The following is an 18,765-nucleotide window of genomic DNA, read 5'->3' on the forward strand; positions in this document are numbered from 1 at the left end:
CTACCTTCTCTAAGGGCCAATGATCAATATAGTGGAATTGTTATATTGTCAATAACAATTTTACACAAAATACAAAGGATTTCTATATAAAACCTAAAAAACCGGTGTCCCAAATGCCAGGTAGAATGGACTATCAAGGGCACTGGTCAGGGGCACAGGTCTGTAGCAAGGGAATACTTTGGCCTGTGTCTTACTGTCTTAGGTTTTAATAGTGTCTTTGTGACGGGTACCTTGCTACCCACTTACTTAACTACAGTTTCTTTTGTCTTAGAATGTAAATTTCTTTTGTGACCCTCTCTCTCTCTAAACATGTGTGTGCGTGTATGTGTGGGCGTGTGTGAACCACTGGAGTTGGCTGTAGACTTTCCTTTAGTTTTGCAGCCAGAGCCTCCCCCTGTCGCCCAGGTTGGAGTGCAGTGGTGCGATCTTGGCTCACTGCATCCTTTGCCTCCCATGTTCAAGCGATTCTCCTGCCTCAGCCTCCCAAGTAGCTGGGATTACAGGCACGCACCACCACCACGTCTGGCTAATTTTTGTGTTTTTAGTAGAGACAGGGTTTCACCATGTTGGTCAGGCTGGTCTTGAACTACTGACCTTATGATCCGCCGGCCTCGGCCTCCCGAAGTGCCGGGATTACAGACGTGAGCCACGGCTCCTGGCCGGCACTAGACTTTCTAAAACATTTAAATAAACTTCACACCCCTTATCATGCTGCCCGGAAAATTCTGACTTCCCTCACCTTGGGAGAGCAAAGCTCATATAGCAGACATTGCAGACCTTGTTTAGCTCACATTTAAGATAAAGGAAGATGCAGCTGATCCTCTGTGACTGATGGCCGGGGAGCTCCGCCGGCACCAGTCTGTAGGCTCCAGCCTGAGCCATTCCATGCTAAAAGTCCCGAGGCTGACAGTGAAAGAAGCCCCCGGGGCTGGAAACTCACCCCTCCTGGGCGGCTGGACTCCAGCTCATGGCCGCTCTCGGGTCTGTGGGGGCCCGGCGCCCCTTCTCCCCAGGGAGCCGCGTGACTCTCCTTGATCCGGCCTCACCTCGAGCGACAGGCCTCCCAGCTGCCCCCCAGCAGCCCCCGAGCAGTCCCCGGTGCGCTGGGGGATTCTGCAGCGCGCAGGTGACCACGCAGAGCCAGCCCGAGCGCCATGAATAATTGACGCGCAGAGTGGAATTACCTTTGTGGGCTCCAGGTCCCTCCCGCTGCCCGCACCTGTCCCTGCCCCTGTCCCTGCCTCTGCCCCGAGGACTACTGCTCTTTTTCAGAAATGACGCCAGTACCCGCACGTACAAAATGCCTTGCCGTCTTGCTGGGAACATATTTGCATGCTCAGTTTCAGGTTCAAATACCTGGATTTGAAACAGGATTAAATAGCACAATCTGGCGGGGTCAGGGGGGAGCACGAGGGTCCTCCTCCCACCAGGCCGGAGGTGGGTGAAAATCCCAGCAGATTTCAAAAACCCCCCTCCCACCCTACACCCCCAGTGGGGCCGCGGAGGGACCCAACTGCTGGAGTAGGGGCTGCCCTACGGCATAGAGGGACCCCCAGTTCCCAAAGTGAGGGCTCAGAGAGCACCCTGCTTCTCCTCCATTCTCTCCTTTTTTCATTCATTTTTCTGCCAACAGATGTTTATTGAACACCTACTACGTGCCAGCACTGTGAAGGGGGACAGTAGGGACTATAGCAGTGAACAAAAAGTCCCTGCTCTTTGGGTTGGGGGAGACAATTTAAAAAAGACTCAAAGAAATAACAGCTCCTGTGTGAAGATAAGAGGAATGACCAGGGAGAGGCAAACAAAAGAGAGTGATAGGAAAGTTTCTCAGGATATTCAGGAGGGCCTGTCTGTCCTGCTGTGCTTAGATTCTGCCTATAACTTAATAAGTATGTTATTATTTGACAATAATACTTACCAAACACTTCTCGTGTTCTCGGCACTGTAGTAAGTGCTGGCTTTACATAATCGTTGTAACAACCTAATGACATGGATCTTCTAATTGTGCTCATTTTACAAAAGAGTACAATTGAGGCAATGGGTCCCAAGGCCAGTAGCTGAAGAATGGCAGAGCTGGGACTTGAACCCAGGCATCTAGTTCTGGGACCCCACTCTGAAATGCTGCACTGTAACTTACATATATTCATTTCCCCTCCTTTCCAAATGTGGGGCACGGTCAAAAGCAAGCAAATATGCATAAAGAGCATCTGAAACGTAAACAGCCAGCCCCACAACATGGCATTTTTCCTGTTCTTGTCTACATTTCTAGTTGATTCCTAAAATGGGGGAGAGAGCGTGTGATGACAGGGACTGTTTACTTGACAAAGAAACTGAGTCAGCCTAAGATTCCCAAGGCTGCAGCCAGGGAAGCCTGTGTCATGGATTCAACCGTCCATCCTGAGCCGCACCTGCACTGGCTGAAATGCTAGTGGCCGGGTTTCAATTTGGGGACCCAGTGGGTGACACCCAGGAGCCCAGAAACCACACCAGCCCTTGGCTGCCTACAACCCAGGTTTCCATTACCACGTTGCACCTGCCAGCTTGGCAGGATCACACTGCACCTTGGGCAGGTCCTTGCCCTGGGCCACCTCTGCTGCCATCCATCCCTCTCCCTGAGGAAGGTGGCTGGAAGGACAATGGCCTTTTCTTGGCTTAGGAGTGCCAGGGAACTAAGTCCCTCAGTACAGAAGGAGGGAGCAGCCGAAGCTCTCCACCATCCAGACCCCATCACAGGGTAGGCCTGCAGGATTGTGGGTGTCTTACAAATCTTGCTCATCCTCCAAGACTAGAACAAAGTTCTCCCAGGCCTCAGACAGTCATCCCTGCCTGCAGCTATTGACTGTTTGCATAGGAGGGGATGGAGTTGGGATTTGGGAAGGAGAGGCAAGTTCGAGGCTGGGGAGAATTTGGATTTTCATGTGCACTAACCACAGGCAGCTATCCCCTCCTCCAGAGCACACTCACTCTCAGACGCCCAGGGAGCTGAGCAAAATTTCTCCGTATTTTATCCAAATATGTCGTGGTCTTTGAAATGAACTCTTTACTCCTCCTTCCTGCTGACCCGACTGCAAATCAGCTTTTGATGGGATTGGACAGCTTGGAGAGATGGGCAGCGATCACGCTGAAATATGATGACAGGGGCAAGACTGCAAGGACATCGGTGAAGTAAGACATGTGCACAGAGCCACCATGTGAAAACAATTAGGACGACAAATTTACTAATTGCTGAAAGTAACTTAATAACAAAACCACCATGCTCTCTGTTATTAATCCTGGCTACTGCAGGGGGTGCCAATTGAAGTTTGCTTGCAGGAGGGATTGTATCAGGCCAGTGCCCTAGCATTTGTGGATACTAAGTGAAAAGAGCTTGCATCTCTGTTGGTAGTTGAAAAATAAACCATTCTCCAGCCTCCTACCAATACAGGTGGCCATGGGGATTGGAGGCATTTCTGAAACCCGTGGAGAGAGGGAGGCAGGATTCTCTTGCCCTTCCATGACTCTCTCTTTTTTGCACATTCTCCACTTAAACTAGAGCAACAGGCATTACTCAAATTTTGGAGGGTTAAGAATTGATTTTTAACAAACACAGATTCGAATACAATATTCTTAAAGTGTTTTAAGGTGGAGTGGGTAGAAATGAGGTAGCAAGGGACTCCATTCTTGGGTTGGGTGAGTAGCCTTCAAAAGTTCTCTGAGTTCCCAAGTCTTTCACAGGCTGCTTGCTACACATAATCCTTCACAGAAATTAGGTATCAGTGCCTAGGCATCGGAAGTGAATGCAGTATTTTTGGAGGCAAGGGAGTCCCTTAGCCCTCCAGAAGATCAAAGACAACCATCAAATGTGTCACCTTCAATAAGTCATGGGATGCAAAGGACCATAATTTCCCTAACTAGAGGGGCTCTTTGTGCCTATATTTCTCTTAATTTGCTTAAGTCTGCAAACATTTGGATCATTCAAGCCTCATTTTTTTCCTTGAAATATTTACAAAAAAGGCTGAATTATTATTTTTTGAAATATGTTAGTATCTGCCCCCACTCTGTATTTGACCATTTATATCTCAACGAGAAGTTGCATTCATTAAAGCTGGCAGCTCTGTGTGTACTTTATTGTGATGTTTTTGTAATTACAATTAGCAGTGTAGCTTTTTTTCCCCTCCCAATTAAAATGATCCTGGCCCAGAATTTCAGAGTGTTCAAGGCCAAGTTTTCTTCTCCTGGAGCATCCCCAGGAGATGTCTGCGCAGGTGGGAGGAGGCAACTCGACCTCTTCTTGGACCCAGGACTTCACCAAGGATGGTCAGCTCCTGCAAGAGCCCTTCGGCCCTGCCTCCAGCAAGAGCGAGAGCCAGCGGGGGGTGGGGGTGGGGTGGGGGTGGGGGGCTCAGTAGGTCCTCCCGCCCAACAGCCGCCTTTCAGGAAACAGAGACTGTAACCTGGGACTTATTAGAAGTTTGGAGAGAAATAATATTTCTGAGGTTGTTCAACCTCTGGCTACTTTGAAGTTTATTCTTGGATTAATTCAGATCTTCAGAGACTGCATATGGGTGTGCATTATTTTCACTTTTTGCAGAATCACTCTCACTAAATTGTATGTTAGTCTTATCTTATTGACCTACTTCTAAAGAATGCTTGGTTAAGAAAACAAATTCTCAAGCGTCATCCCAGAGTCTGATTCAGCATTTCCAGGAACATGCTGGAAAGCTGTCAGTGTCAAAGCCTCTCTGTGGTCAGTTTGATTGCCCTGTGACATACCTTTGAGAGTTCATGATTAGAAATAGCTGTGCTTGTTCTGAGCAATGGGCTTATTAATTAATTAATTTTTATCACTAGACACTGTGATGCTTCTAACTAATCATGTCATTCCTTTGGGTTGACTGTAGGAACCTCAGATTCAAATCCACCCCTAGCAAAAACGTGCATGGTCTTAGCACAGGTACTTTTTGTTCATTCTCTAGCGACTGCCTTTACCTTCTTTCCCTCTGTTGAACTTTCCTCAAGCACTTACCTTTTTTAATATGGAAAATGTCAGACACAATGTAAACGCTTACCTTTTTATTACAAAAAAATTCAAATGTAGGCAAGAATAGCAAACATAATGAGCTCTTATGTATCCATCACCAAACTTCAGTAATTTTCAACTTACAGCCCACCTTTAAATATTTATTTTTAATCTCACTAAGATTATTGGAGTCTTTGTAAGTCTTCCAAATTCTTTTTCTAATGAGATAGAGAGTACATTATCAATAACTACAACAAATCAGCAGTTCCTACATTTAAAAGTGATGTTGCCTCCCCACCCCTAAGAGGACATTTGGCAATGTCTGCAGACAATTTTGGTTGTCACAACTGGTCAGGGAGCAGTGATGCTCTTGGCATCTAGGGGATAGAGTATGCCCTACAATGCACAGGACAGTCCCCAGAACGAAGAACGGTCAGCCTCGAATGGCCATGGTGCTGAGGTTGTGCACTAAATTAAAATGAGTATTTTTCAAATTAGACTATTCCTAGGAAATTTTTTATTATTATTTTTTTATTTATTTATTTTTGAGATGGAGTCTCGCTTTGTCACCCAGGCTGGAGTGCAGTGGCCGGATCTCAGCTCACTGCAAGCTCTGCCTCCCGGGTTCACGCCATTCTCCTGCCTCAGCCTCCCAAGTAGCTGGGACTACAGGCGCCTGCCACCTCGCCCGGCTAGTTTTTTCTATTTTTTAGTAGAGACAGGGTTTCACCATGTTAGCCGGGATGGTCTCGATCTCCTGACCTCGTGATCCGCCCGTCTACGGCCTCCCAAAGTGCTGGGATTACAGGTGTGAGCCACCGCGCCTGGCCTATTCCTAGGAAATTGACTTTAAAACACAACTTGTGTTTTCAAGTTGAGAAATGCTCTAAATATCATAGGTTTGGTGGTTTATAGGGTATTCATGGTACACACGCTGGAATATCAGTAAGAAACTAGTTGACGGTGGTTGTCTCTGGGGAGAACTGGGTGGCAGGGCAGGATAAAGACTTACTTTTTCCTCTATCCCTATTTGTGTCTTTTATATTTTATAATGCATGCACATCTTACCTACTTGAAATACATTTGAATAACAAGGAGTACATGAATGTTTTCAACAGATCTGAAAACAAAATTTTTATTTTAAAGAAAGCTTTTAAAATGGTTGTGTAAAGAGACCAAAAGGAACCTTCCGACAGAGCTTTCCAGAGTACTGTGAGTCTGTCAGACGCCTAGTGTGGCTCAGCAAGCCCAGGCCATTAAGGGAATCAGAAACACGTGGAGAGGCGGCCGCTGCTCCCGGCATGATGGATCAATTGTGTGAGAGCGAAGTTAAATGTGAGGGTCCCTGTGCCAAGCCTCTGACACTAATGAGCCCTCAACTCCAGGGAGCGGGTCTCCCAGGGCCAGGCGGTTGACGTGGCTTCTGGGCAGCAGACAGGAGGGCTGGGAGCCACCTGCCACCTGGCTGGAGCTGGCTGCAGGATGAAGGTCCAGTCCTGCCTCCGTCAGCTGGTGGCCATGTGCACCAGGGGGTCACTCACCCTCTGATCCTCCAAAGGACATAGCTACATTGAGCTATAAATGGTGACAGAAGTGAGGCAAACCCCTTGCTTCTTTGAAAAGAAAGGCCCAGCGAACACATCGTTTGAAACGTTACCTGGCGGTGTCACTTCCATTCTTAGAACCCCAGTGGCTCCAGGCTGCCCTTGGTCCTCCCCTTTCTCCTCGGATCCTCTGCCTCTCGACTGGCTCTCATGGCTTTTTGTCTGTCCCTCGGATTCTCCACACTCCCCTCCACCGCAGGGCCCCTGCAGATGCTGTTCCTTCCACCAGGCACACCCTTCCGTCTCCTCTTTGCCTGGTTACCTCCTCCAGGAAGCCCCCCTTCCTCCACTCCATTAGTAAGTCAACCCCCATCATGACAGACTGTCCCAACCCTGGTCCTTTTCCTCTCAGCTCTTGGAGAGATGCATCTTCATCATCTGTGCAATCATGTGATAAATGCTTGTCTCCTGGCTGGGCCATGAGCTCTGGAAGCAGCATTTAAGACCAGTTGGTTTGCCCATCCCAGAGCCGCGTCATATTCACCGGGACTCACTAAATGTCCATTGACCAAGAGACCTAATGAAGAACAAAAACAGCCCTGCCTCAGAGGCAGGCATCAACATGCATCTCGTCGAGGGAATCCTGGAAGAGTAGTCAAGCTCAGGGGAGCAGAAGGGCCTCTGAGATGTGGCGGAATGGGGTGTGGGCAGCCTGGAAGCCTCCATGGCTTCTCTAGGGTGGAGAACAAGTCTGTGGCAGGTCAGAGGGCGTGCCTGGATGATCACCCTGACTGCACTGCGGTATCTCCTGCTCCTCCCCTCTCCTGCATGGTCCCCGATGGAGTGAGGCAGATTTCCTTGGTGCCAAAGGCATCGATGACCCCCTGGGATTGGTCAGTGGATGTGGGGAGGCCATGGGTGGAAGAGCTAAGAGCTCCTCCAGGGTGATCTGGGGAGAACAAGGAAGCCCCTTCCACACTGACCCATGAGAAAGGGGAAATATTCTCCTGTCTCCAAAGCAAGGCCTTCCCTGACTGCAGTGACCCCAGTGGCTGCGCCTTCTCCAGGCTCCCACCACACCCTGGGCACATTCCAGTTGCTGCATAGTTCATGATGATGCTCTTTCTAGATGTTTGGCGCCCAGCCAGGCTGTGAGCTCCCTGAGGGCAAGGACTGTGGGATGTTTTCTCCTAATACTCAAACCATGCACAATGGCCCAATTATTAAGGTGTTCAACAGCCTTCTACAGAGTGAGCTTATTGCTGCTATGGGGCATCACACAGAGGGGTCATAGCTGCTGGGTTTTTTTTTTCTTTAACTTGTCCATCTTGCTACAATTTCTGTCAGCATGAACAGAAATGGAGATTGAAGGACGGGGCTATTGGCTTCAAGCAAGACTCTTATATTCCTTCATGTGTGCATCACACACACACACACACACACACACACACACACACACACACAGTCTCTCGCTCTCTCTCCCTCTGTCTCTCTCCCTCTCTCCTCGGCTACTGAGAGTCCTTGCTGAAGCCAAAAGTGGTAGACGTGTAAGAAAATGCTGCAAAATGAGAAAGATGTATTTGGTGTTGAAAAGGAAATTGATGAGGAGAAGGAGCATGTGGCCCCCGGGGAAGGCGAGCTGCCCTCCCAACTGGCAGGTGTGCAGCTTTCTCAGGGCACCCCACAGAGGCCCTGGAAGACATTATTCCTTTGCCTGCTTTCTGTGGAGAACAAATCACCTCTAAAACATTTCCCAGAGGAAGGGCTGGTGGGGCAAGAATTGCTTCTGGGGGTCGACCAGCCACAGGCCCAGCCAGAGAGCAGGAGCTGCTGTCAGAAAGCCCATGGTTGGCCAGCATGGCCACTTGTCAGCACACAAGGGCCCTGGAGGAAGTCACCTGCCCCAGGTGAAGACAGTGAGACAAGGGTGGACTCGGATCGGTGAACTTCCTCTCCTCCTTCAGGTCTTCACTCAAGTGTCACCTCCCTGGGGACCCTCACCTGGCCACATTCCTACTCACAATCATCCCCTGGCCTCGTGGACTGGACACTTTCCCACCCCTGTCATGCCTGATTTTTCCCCTGAGCATGGAAGACGCTCAAAAGCCCATTCATGTTACTGATTCTTAACATCTCTCTCCCGAGATTGCAGTTGGAATGAGGATAAACACTGCACCTGCACTGCCCCCTGCTCTGTCCCCGGCAGCTACAACACTGCCTGGCACATAGCGTGACATTGGTATTTATTGCATGGCTGAAAGAATGAATGAATGGGAAATCGAAGGCTGCCTTTTAGAATGGTGACTACCCTGTATTCAGATTCTTTTCAAGATATTGTCTTTCTAAATGCCCCAGAGTACTAGGTGGGCCCAACCTACATTTAAATTTCAAAACACCCAATGCATTTTCAAAAGAAAGTTGCTTTAAATTGGCTGCATTAAATTAAATTCACTGGACTTTCTTGGGGCTGCCCCGAGATAGCCCAGACAAGCAGCGGGTCTTGGGAGGTTTGACCATTGTCACCATGATACCAGCTTGGCTCCTCTCCCCCAGGCTCCAAAAGTTGAATAAGCTCTTTACCTTCATCGGTATGGAAATAGAGCTCAGGGCTGTTTTAGTATCTATATGTGGAGGGAGAATTGGAGGGTCCCTAAAGTAAGTTGATTTGCCACCCTTTCAAGAGAAGTCAAAGGGCGGTGCCAAACCCTGCTCGTTGCCAGGGTTTCTCAGGTGCTGTCTGGCAAGTTGGGCCCATGGCATCAGCCCTGTTTCTAACCTGGTCCCCACCACAGGCCTGGATCACATGCTCCCAGTCCCCTCCCAGTTCTCTTCTGAGGTCTGGGACCTCCTACTGGCTTTCTCTAGTTCTTGGCGACCTGTCAAGAGGTCCCTGCTCCATTCAACTCTGCTCATATCCCCAAAACTCTCTATCTGCTTGCTGCCTAATGCCAGCAACAGTCACCATGTGAGGCAAGAGGCTCCGGGGCCACCAGCCACGGTCCCTACAGACACTGTAACTGGTTGAGGAGAGTCCCTCCCAAATTCATGCCCACCCAGAACCTCAGAATGTGGCCTTATTTGGAAATAGGATTGTTGCCGATGGTGAGGATGAGGTCACCCTGGAGCAAGATGGGCCCTGCTCCAAAATGACTGGTGTCCTTAGAAGCAGGCACCAGGAGAAGGCCACATGAACAGGGAGGCAGAGACTGCAGTGATATAGCCGTGAGCCAAGGCCAAGGAATGACATGGCCGACTGGCAGCCACCAGAGCGGGGAGGGGGCACAGAATGGACTCCGCTTGGAGCCTCCAGAAGGAACCAGTCCTGCCTACCCCGCAATTTCAGACTTCCTGTCCCCAGACCTGTGAGACAATAAATCTCTTGTACTTTGTTACAACTGTCCTTAGCAAACAAATCCAGAGAGACCACGATGGCTTGGCCCCCTCCCCTTGGCCTCTGCACTGGGAGGAAGGAGGACCCCAGTGAGATCTCCGAGCAGATGTGCTGTTCCCTGCGGACAGGCTTTATCCCTGAGGCCTCCGCCTCCCGTAAGCTGACGGGCAGACCCAGCCTGCACTGGGCACTACTTCCCACCGCCTCCTTTTCTTGCCTGTCTTCCCTCTTCAGCCCACAAACTCCTTGAGGTCTGAGCATCATTTTGTCTGTGGCTTTGGGCAGGGTGGCTGGCACAGGGTAGGGGTACCACAAATAACTGGAGTGTAGCTAGCCCCTTGTTTAGGGAAGAGATGGGTCTAACAGCCAGGCATGCTGGTCTTGTGATCTGGGTCTGAGACGTCGCCTTGGGTGGTGGGTGGAGGGGTGACCCTGAGCCAGCTCTGTCACAACAGCTCCTCCTGAAGACCCCAGATGCTCCAGGTGCCATCCCTAGGTCAGCTGTGCTGTAGGACCGCAGCAGGGGGACGAATTTTCACATGAAAAGAAGAATCCCATCGAGCAAAATGCTCACTCACTGTCAGAGATCAATGAAGCAGACAGCAACTCACTGCAACTGCTCCTCGTGTCCTGTCGGCCTAGAGGAGGGTGCAGCGTGACCTGACAGCCCTGCTGCTCCTAGCCGCAGACACGCCATCCTTCTTGGCTGCTGTTTTAATCATTTTTTAAAGGACTGTTGAGGGTGGGAGGAAGTAGGAAAGGAGGTGGTTTCATGTGAGATTTCTACAGTTTGCTAACAGTAAAAAATGGGAGAAGTGATAAAGTTACTACATTCATCAGTCATCCACCCCGAAACATTTGCAACTGATTATGTTCCTCAGAATTGGCACTGAGTCATGAGGTATTCTTGTAAGCAGTTTGCTGGAGCGAGCCAAAGGCAGGAAAACTAGAAGGTACCTCTGAAACACGTTCAGAAGAAACATTCTCCCAAGTAATAAAAAAGATATGGAGACCAGTAGTTGCTTTTCTCAGCGGCAAAGCATCCAGCGCTGCTTTTAAAAAAATGGAAATAAAATGAGAATGGTTCTAGCAACCGCAAAGACGCATGCACTTTTGCTGCCTATCTTAACAGACAAGTGTGCTTTCTGCGTCCTGGGCTCAGTGTAAGATGCCCCATGTGAAAGGGAGCTGATGGCCACGTTGAGTGGGCGCACTTAAGGACACTTAGGGGTTTATGTTATATTTACGGCCAAGTTAAGCTGATCTGTTACAGGACTCATTATCCTAAAAGGGTTGCTAATGACATTTGCTGGAAATTTTGCCCAGAATGCTTTCAGTTTGACCCTCTAGAGATGGCCACAGTTGGGTTGGATTAAGGCTCATAACTGAGCCAGAAAAATAAACCTGATTTATGGCCAAACTGGTTTTTACTGACCTGTGAAGTAAATGAAATTTGAATCCCTATGACAAAACAAGACAAAAACAAAACAAAAGAAATACCTTCTTGAATTGGAAAAAAAAAAAAAAAAACTCTCTATTTTCTAGAAACAGTGCATAGGAATGTCAGGCCATTCTCAGAACAGCACGGGTCTCTGCTTTGAAACTTTGGCCTTGTTGTTGGGAGGAAGCTTTGATCACCACCCCTTTTCTTGCTCTGAGTTTGAATGTCTCTTGCTTTGGGATTTCTGTTTCTGGCACTTTCTGGACTACTTTCTTGGACTTGTGGTTTAACCTGCCTGAGACTTGGGGGTGCAGAGGCCCCTCCTCAACCTCACCTCTAAGTGGGATAACCCAGCTTTCCTGCCACCTAGGAGTCAGCTGACACACACCGAATCCCTTGGCCCCGGGCCTCGACAGGACAGTGCTCAACAGACGGGAGCTAAAGCATCAGCTGGACGTCACCGGCTCTTCTATGAGGCTGTTGAGTTAGGACCAAGGCATTACATGTAAAGGTAGCTGCAGCCTCGAGGCCCCCGTCTGGTGGAAGGACTCCCCTTGAGCTGACCAAGGGCACTGATGGCGTCTGCTACAGTCTTACCTCTGCCTTCGATGGACCCCTGGTTTCCTGAAGTAAGAGGTGCAAAAGGCGAGAGGAAGGGGAAGGTGGGCTTGGGAAGGGTGTAGATTTCAACACAGGAAGGGCCCAGCAGCACAGCAAGACAGCGACGCCCACCTGAAAAACAGGCCCCTGGTGGTGTCTGGCCCAGTCTCTGATGGCGAGCTCTTGCAATATGTGCCTTCCGGTGATTGTCCCTTTGTTGCCTCCTCCTGAGCCAATGCTAGTGATGGCCAACACCAGCATCTGAGGCCCTGTGCACCCATTTCCTGCCACTCCTTTCCCTGCACCCCATCTTGGGCCACTTTGGCGACTCCTTAGGAAGGGAGGTGGTTGGGTGGGATGCCGCACACTTCATGGTCAGCCAGCCCTCCCCCACCACAGCCAAGCAGAGGACAGCTAAACTTCTGGCACTGGTGGCCTCACTGCTGGCCCCTGGCAGGACCTGCTGCAGTCAGCAGCACTGGCCAGGAAGATATTCTCACTCCCCTTTATGGCGAGGACAACTGCGTGTCAGATGGGGGATGAGGCATGGCCGGGCCACATCGCTCCATCTATGGAGACAAAAGTGACTCCATCTTGGATGCTAATAGCCATGTTGACTCTGTTTAGCTACCGCCTGGGAATGTTGATGTCATCGCACATATCATTGGCTATGGCTAATATAGCATCCTCCACTGTCCTAGAGGTGGCCTTCAATTGTCTCTATAGAGCATGTACCACCTTTCCCTATGGTATATAAGCCCAGGTCTAGGGGTAACAGTGGGACATCTACCTGCCTTACCGCTGCCCAAGACCATGCTTCTGTCTGTAAGTTTCCCAATAAGCCAGGCTTCACTGACTGTTCTCTGGTTTCTCTGCTCTGTTGGCATTTGGAAGCCGCTTTGTGTATACAGCCCTTTCACAGCACAGCATCCCAAGTCCCCCAAGCCCCAGGCTTGGCAGTGCCTCCTGCAGTAATTCCCATAAGGAAGCAGCTCCTGCTCATTTCTTCCTTCAAGAAACTTTGATTGTTTCCTGCTGCAGGCCTGGTCTCAAAAGAAGGGCTTGTCCAGGTACAACCACAACACAGGGTTACAGGTGCCCCGTTAGGAAAGCAGAGGCAGATGTGTAACAGCCAGCATAGGAGATAAACAGCCACACAAAAGAGGCTTAATGGAGTCAGGCTCACCTTGTTCCAAGTGTTTCATTCACTTATTCCTCAAAACATTCGTGCAAGATGGCTACTATAATTACTGCCATTTTACATAAGGGGAAAGCAAGGCACAGAGAGGTTAAGAAGCTTGCCCAGAGTCACACAGCTGGGATTCTGAGGTCAGAGTCGGCATTCTGATTTTTGAGCCACTAGACTGCAGGGTTGCCAGCAGTACAGGCCTATAGATGTCTTACCCGCACCCGCCCCCACAACCTGCTCATCGACAGTCAAAGCTCCCTGAGGGCAGAGGAGGATGCCACGGGATGTGTTCACATTGAGGACGCACTTAGTAAGTACTGATTACCTCCCGCCCCTGCCTCTGCAGCACCGACAGGCCTGGGAAGGGTCTGCAAAATTTGATGATCTCCCCATGACCCCTCCAATTCTAAGAGCTCCCGCGACACATGCCGTTCGCCAAACTCTTCGATATTTACAGAATTGCTTCCTCAATCCTTGAGCATCTTCAACACACTACAGGGCCCTCTGAGAGCAACAGCCAGCTCCAGCCTCCCCAACTTTCCGGGAATGCCCCTGAGCTAACCAGCGGCCTGGCACGCGGCAAGCCATCCGCAGGGATTTGTCAAATGAAGGAGTGAATGGACACCCACAACTCTAACTCGGAGGCTGTGAAGAGGCTTGCTGCTCTAGAATGCCTGTAACCGTGCTTAACTCTGAGAGCGTTGCTTTTCTAGTATTTGGAGTGCATGAGGAGGGGTTTCAAAGGAATTGCCAAGCTATAGCAGGCTAAAACCGCCTCGGCTTTGCCAGAAATCCCTGGAAAACACAAGCCAAAAGAGGAGGTCTTGGGTCTGAGTGACCCATGCTCCGCGTGGGAATTGTCCTGTGGAGAAGGTGGCTCGGCTCCCGCGCCCTGCACGGGGTACGCTATTAGGCTTCAAAACAGGACTTATCAACGATTTAGTCTCATTAAGTTGTAAGAAAACAGGCAGCGTGTTCCAAGGTCGTAAGTTTTCTCAATGCTCAAATGTTTCCAATGTTTTGTAAAACCAAAGAGTGCAGGAGCCCACTGGGCTTTGCTGGGGTGATGGATATATGTGGAGTTGGTGAGGAATTTTTCCAGGCTGCCTTGAAAGCCAGCTCATTACGATCCCATGGGCTCCAGACGTTTTCTCGTTCCTAAGGCTGGTCAGGTGGTATGTGGGACATTGCCCAAAGATGTCTAGGTCCCACCCTCCATTTTTAGCTTTACCGGAAGCTTCTGAGACTGCAAATGTGAACGCACACAGCCAGGCATCCCCCAATTTTCTACCCCCGATTTTCTATAGGTCAGTGTGTGTGTGTGTGTGTGAGAGAGAATGTGTGTGTGTGCACGCACAGCACAGGGACACTTTTTGCACAGTGAATCTGATTTTGGCTGCACTTCTCTAGAATGAGGAATTTTAAGAATTCTCACTTTGATCATTTCCTATCCCACATATCAGTTTTATCCCCAAAGATATCACTCCTGCAAACATCAGCTCCCAGTCACAGTGTTTCGCTCAGGCGCACAAGCTGTTGGTGGTCGGTGACTAATTTCAGCACTTCATGCCTGGTGCTGAGAGCCACCGCTTACCTCAGGGACCCTTTCATCTTCCAGTTTGCAGTTCTTAGAGCAAAGGGACTTAGGGACTTGCCATTTGCTTCTCTTGGGTCCTCAATTGATGAGTGTGTCCTCCAGTACTTTCTAGTTAAACTGGCTTATATTAGAGGTGGGAATGTCTTCGAATTATAGCAGATTCACCCAGGGCCAGAGGTGACCAAAGTCAGAAGCCTACACAGTGATGGATGAAGAATCAGGTGGGAGTGCTGCCCGTGGTGGCCATGGACCTTTCTGTGCTTGGTCCCTATAGTCCACTCCACCAAGCCCCTTTTTTGGGATCTCATGGCTCCAAAACTATGGGTGTGGTAGGAAGACTACAGCTTTTGAGTCCAGCTTTTGAGGTTTGGGTTGGAGGTCTGGCTCTGCCCCTGCCTTGCGTGCGACTTCTGGCAAATTTTCTAACTCCCTGACTGTGTCACTTCTTTCCTCTATGAAGAAAACGATGCATCCTCAGCGGGTGGCTGGTAACATCAGCCAGGACGACCCATATAAAAGCACTTAGAACAGCATCTTGGAAATAAAAGGTACCAGCTCCCGTGAATTCTCTCCGTGTCCACAGCTGTCTTCCTGAAAAGTCTCAACCAATGGAATTGCATTTCCTGTTACTGTTGATGGTCCCTGATTTTGGTGGATTCTCTTCTCACTCTCTCTTTCTATCTTTCGGTGGTAAGAATATTTAACATGAGATCCAGCCTCTTAAATTGTATGAGTGTGCAATACAGCACTGTTAATTATAAGCACAAAATTGGACAGCAAATCTCTAGGACTTAATCATCTTGCATAACTGTAACTTTATACCAAGTGAAAAGCAACTCCCCATTTCTCCCTCCCGCTGGTTCTTGACAACCACCGTCTACTCTCTGCTTCTGTGAATTTCACTATTTTCGCTCCTCATATAGGTGGACTCAAGCAGTATTTGCCTTTCTGTGACTGGCTTACTTCATTTAGCATTATGGCCTCCAGGTTTATCCATGTTGTCTCATATTGTAGAATTTCTTACTTTTTTAGGGCTGAATAATATTCCATTGTATGTATATACAAAGTCTTTATCCATTCACCTGTCAGTGGACATTTTAGGTTGTTGGCACATCTTGATTATTGTGAATAATGCTGCAATGAACATGTGAGTGATAATATCCCTTTAAGATCCTGATTTCATTCTTTTGGATAAATAATACTCATATGTGGGATTGCTGGAAAACATGATAACTCTATTTTAACTTTTTTGAGGAACCTCCATGCTGTTTTCCATAGCTGCTAAAACATTTTACATTTCCACCAACAGTGAACAAGCGTTCCAACTTCTCCACATCCTTGCCAACTCTTATCTTTAAAAAAAATGTCATCCTAGTAGATGTGAAGTAATATCTCATTGTGGTTTTGATTCGCATTTCCTTGATGATTAGTGATGTTGAGCATCTTTTCAAATACCTGTTAGCCATTTGTAAATCTTCTTTACAGAAATATCTACTCAGGTCATTTGCTCATTTCCTAAATTGGGTTATTTGGTTTTTTGCTATTGAGTTGAAAAACGCTTACATATTTTGGAGGTTACTCCTTATCAGATACATTATTTGCAAATATTTCCTCCCATTCTGTACGTTCTCTTTTTACTCTGTGGTTTGTTTTCCTTGGCTATGCAGAAGCTTTTTAGTTTGATGTAATCCCATTTGCCTATTTTTGCTTTTGTGGCTTACACTTTGGGTGTCATATCCAAAAAATCATTGCCAAGACCAATATCATGAAGTTTTTCCTTAATGCTTTCCTCTAGAAGTTTCAGGTCTTAGGTTTAATCTTTAATCTATTTTGAGTTGATTCGTGTGTATGGTTCAAGATAAAGGTCCAATTTCCTTCTTTTTCTTGTGGATATATAGTTTTCCCAGCACCATTTGTTGAAGAGACAGTCCTTTCTCTGGTGTACCAGTATTACTGTCACCATTGTCAAAAATCAATTGATTGTATATCTGTGGATTTATTTCTGGGTTCTTTATTCTGTTCCTGTTCCATTGGTCTATATGTCTGTCTTTATGCCAGCACCATACTGTTTTATTTACTGTAGATTGTAATATATTTTAAAATTAGAACATGTGATGCCTCCAGCTTTGTCCTTTCTTAAGACTGTTTTGGTTATTTGGGGTCCTTTCTGGTTTCATATGAATTTTAGGATTTTTTTTTCTCTGTTTCTTTGAAAAATGCTATTGGGATTTTGATAGAGATTGCAGTGAACTTGTAAATTGCTTTGTGTAGTATCAATATTTTAAAACAATGTCGTCTTCTAATCCATGAATGTGGGATACTTTTCTATTTATTTGTGTCTTCTCCAATTTATTTCATCAATATTTTGTAGTTTTCAGTGTACAAGACTTTTAATTCCTTAGTTAAATTTATTCCTTTGTGTGTGTGTGTGGAAGAAAGTTTATTAAGACAGGAAAGGAATAAAGAATAGCTACTCCATAGGCAGGGCAGCCTATTATTCCTGTTTTTTATTCTTTTTGGTGCTACTATAAATGAAATTATTTTTAAATTTTCTTTTCAGATAGTTTACTGTTGGTGTATAAGCTCCAACTCATTTTTGATGTTGATTTTGTATCCTGTGCCTTTACTGAATTCATTTCTTACTTCTAATAAGGTGGGTTTTGTTTGTTTGTTTGTTTGTTTTTGGGGTTGTGAGAGTTTTCTGCATATGAGATCATGTCATCTGCAAAGAGATAATTTTACTTCTTCTTTTTCAATTTAGATGCTTGTCCTTGTCTGGAGTTATATTTTGATGCCATGAAGACATTTTATTTATATGTAATGTTGATATATTTTAAAGATTTGTGCCAAGAGAGTATATTCCATAAAAATTTAAATGACTTTAAAAAATTTGCCTAACTGCTCTTACAAGGACTTCCTGTATTATGTTGAATAGAAGTGGTGAGAGGCCGGGCGCGGTGGCTCAAGCCTGTAATCCCAGCACTTTGGGAGGCCGAGACGGGTGGATCACGAGGTCAGGAGATCGAGACCATCCTGGCTAACACGGTGAAACCCCATCTCTACTAAAAAATACAAAAAACTAGCCGGGCGAGGTGGCGGGCACCTGTAGTCCCAGCTACTCGGGAGGCTGAGACAGGAGAATGGCATAAACCTGGGAGGCAGAGCTTGCAGTGAGCTGAGATCCGGCCACTGCACTCCAGCCTGGGCGATAGAGCGAGACTCCGTCTCAAAAAAAAAAAAAAAAAAAAAGTGGTGAGAATGGGCGTCCTTACCTTGTTCCTTATCTTAGGAGAAAAGCTTTCAGTTTTCTACTGTTGAGTATATTAGCTGTAAGCTTTTCATATATGGCCTTTATGTTTAGGTCATTTTTTTCCTATTCCTAGTTTGTTGAGAGTTGTTATTTTATTTTATTTTATTTTATTTTTTAGTTTGAGACTAAGTTTTGGTCTTATCGCCCAGGCTGAAGTGCAATGATCTCAGCTCACTGCAGCCTCCACCTCCCAGGTTCAAGTGATTCTCCTGCCTCAGCCTCCCAAGTAGCTGGGATTATAGGCGCCTGCCACCGCACCCAGCTAATTTTTGTATTTTTAGTAGAGACGGGGTTTCACCATGTTGGCCAGGCTGGTCTCGAACTCCTGACGTCAGGTGACCCACCCACCTTGACCCCACAAAGTGCTGGGATTACAGGCGTGAGCCACACAGCCTGGCTGAGAGTTTTTATCATAAAGGATACAAAAATTTGTCAACTGCTCTTTCTGCACCTATTGAGATTATCATGTGATTTTTTTGATAATATGGATGAATTCATTTCTTAAGATTTGAGTGCAAACTTAAAAACAAGAACAAACAAAGCTTTTCATCAAGAAAAAGCATAAAATCTAAACAATTCTGCAATCGTGCATTTTAATAGAAAATACAAATTTGAATACATTATAATTTGTAACTGCATTTAAAAATTAAAACATTTCTTTCCAAATCCAAAACACCACACAATCTTTAATCTG

General features: G+C 47.2%; 1 protein-coding gene across 1 annotated transcript in view; it reads right to left on the reverse strand.

Annotated features, from left to right (window-relative positions):
* CLDN14 (claudin 14) overlaps positions 1-1,195 on the reverse strand; it is an 81,636-nt gene extending 80,441 nt beyond the window's left edge. Inside the window, exon 1 of the mRNA XM_017894640.1 lies at positions 941-1,195. The gene's annotated coding sequence lies outside the window, so the exon portion shown is untranslated. The remainder of the gene's footprint in view (positions 1-940) is intronic.
* Positions 1,196-18,765: the final 17,570 nt, after the last annotated feature.

Source organism: Rhinopithecus bieti, unplaced genomic scaffold, assembly GCF_001698545.2.
Source record: "Rhinopithecus bieti isolate Rb0 unplaced genomic scaffold, ASM169854v2 scaffold_25394, whole genome shotgun sequence".
NCBI lineage: Eukaryota > Metazoa > Chordata > Mammalia > Primates > Cercopithecidae > Rhinopithecus > Rhinopithecus bieti.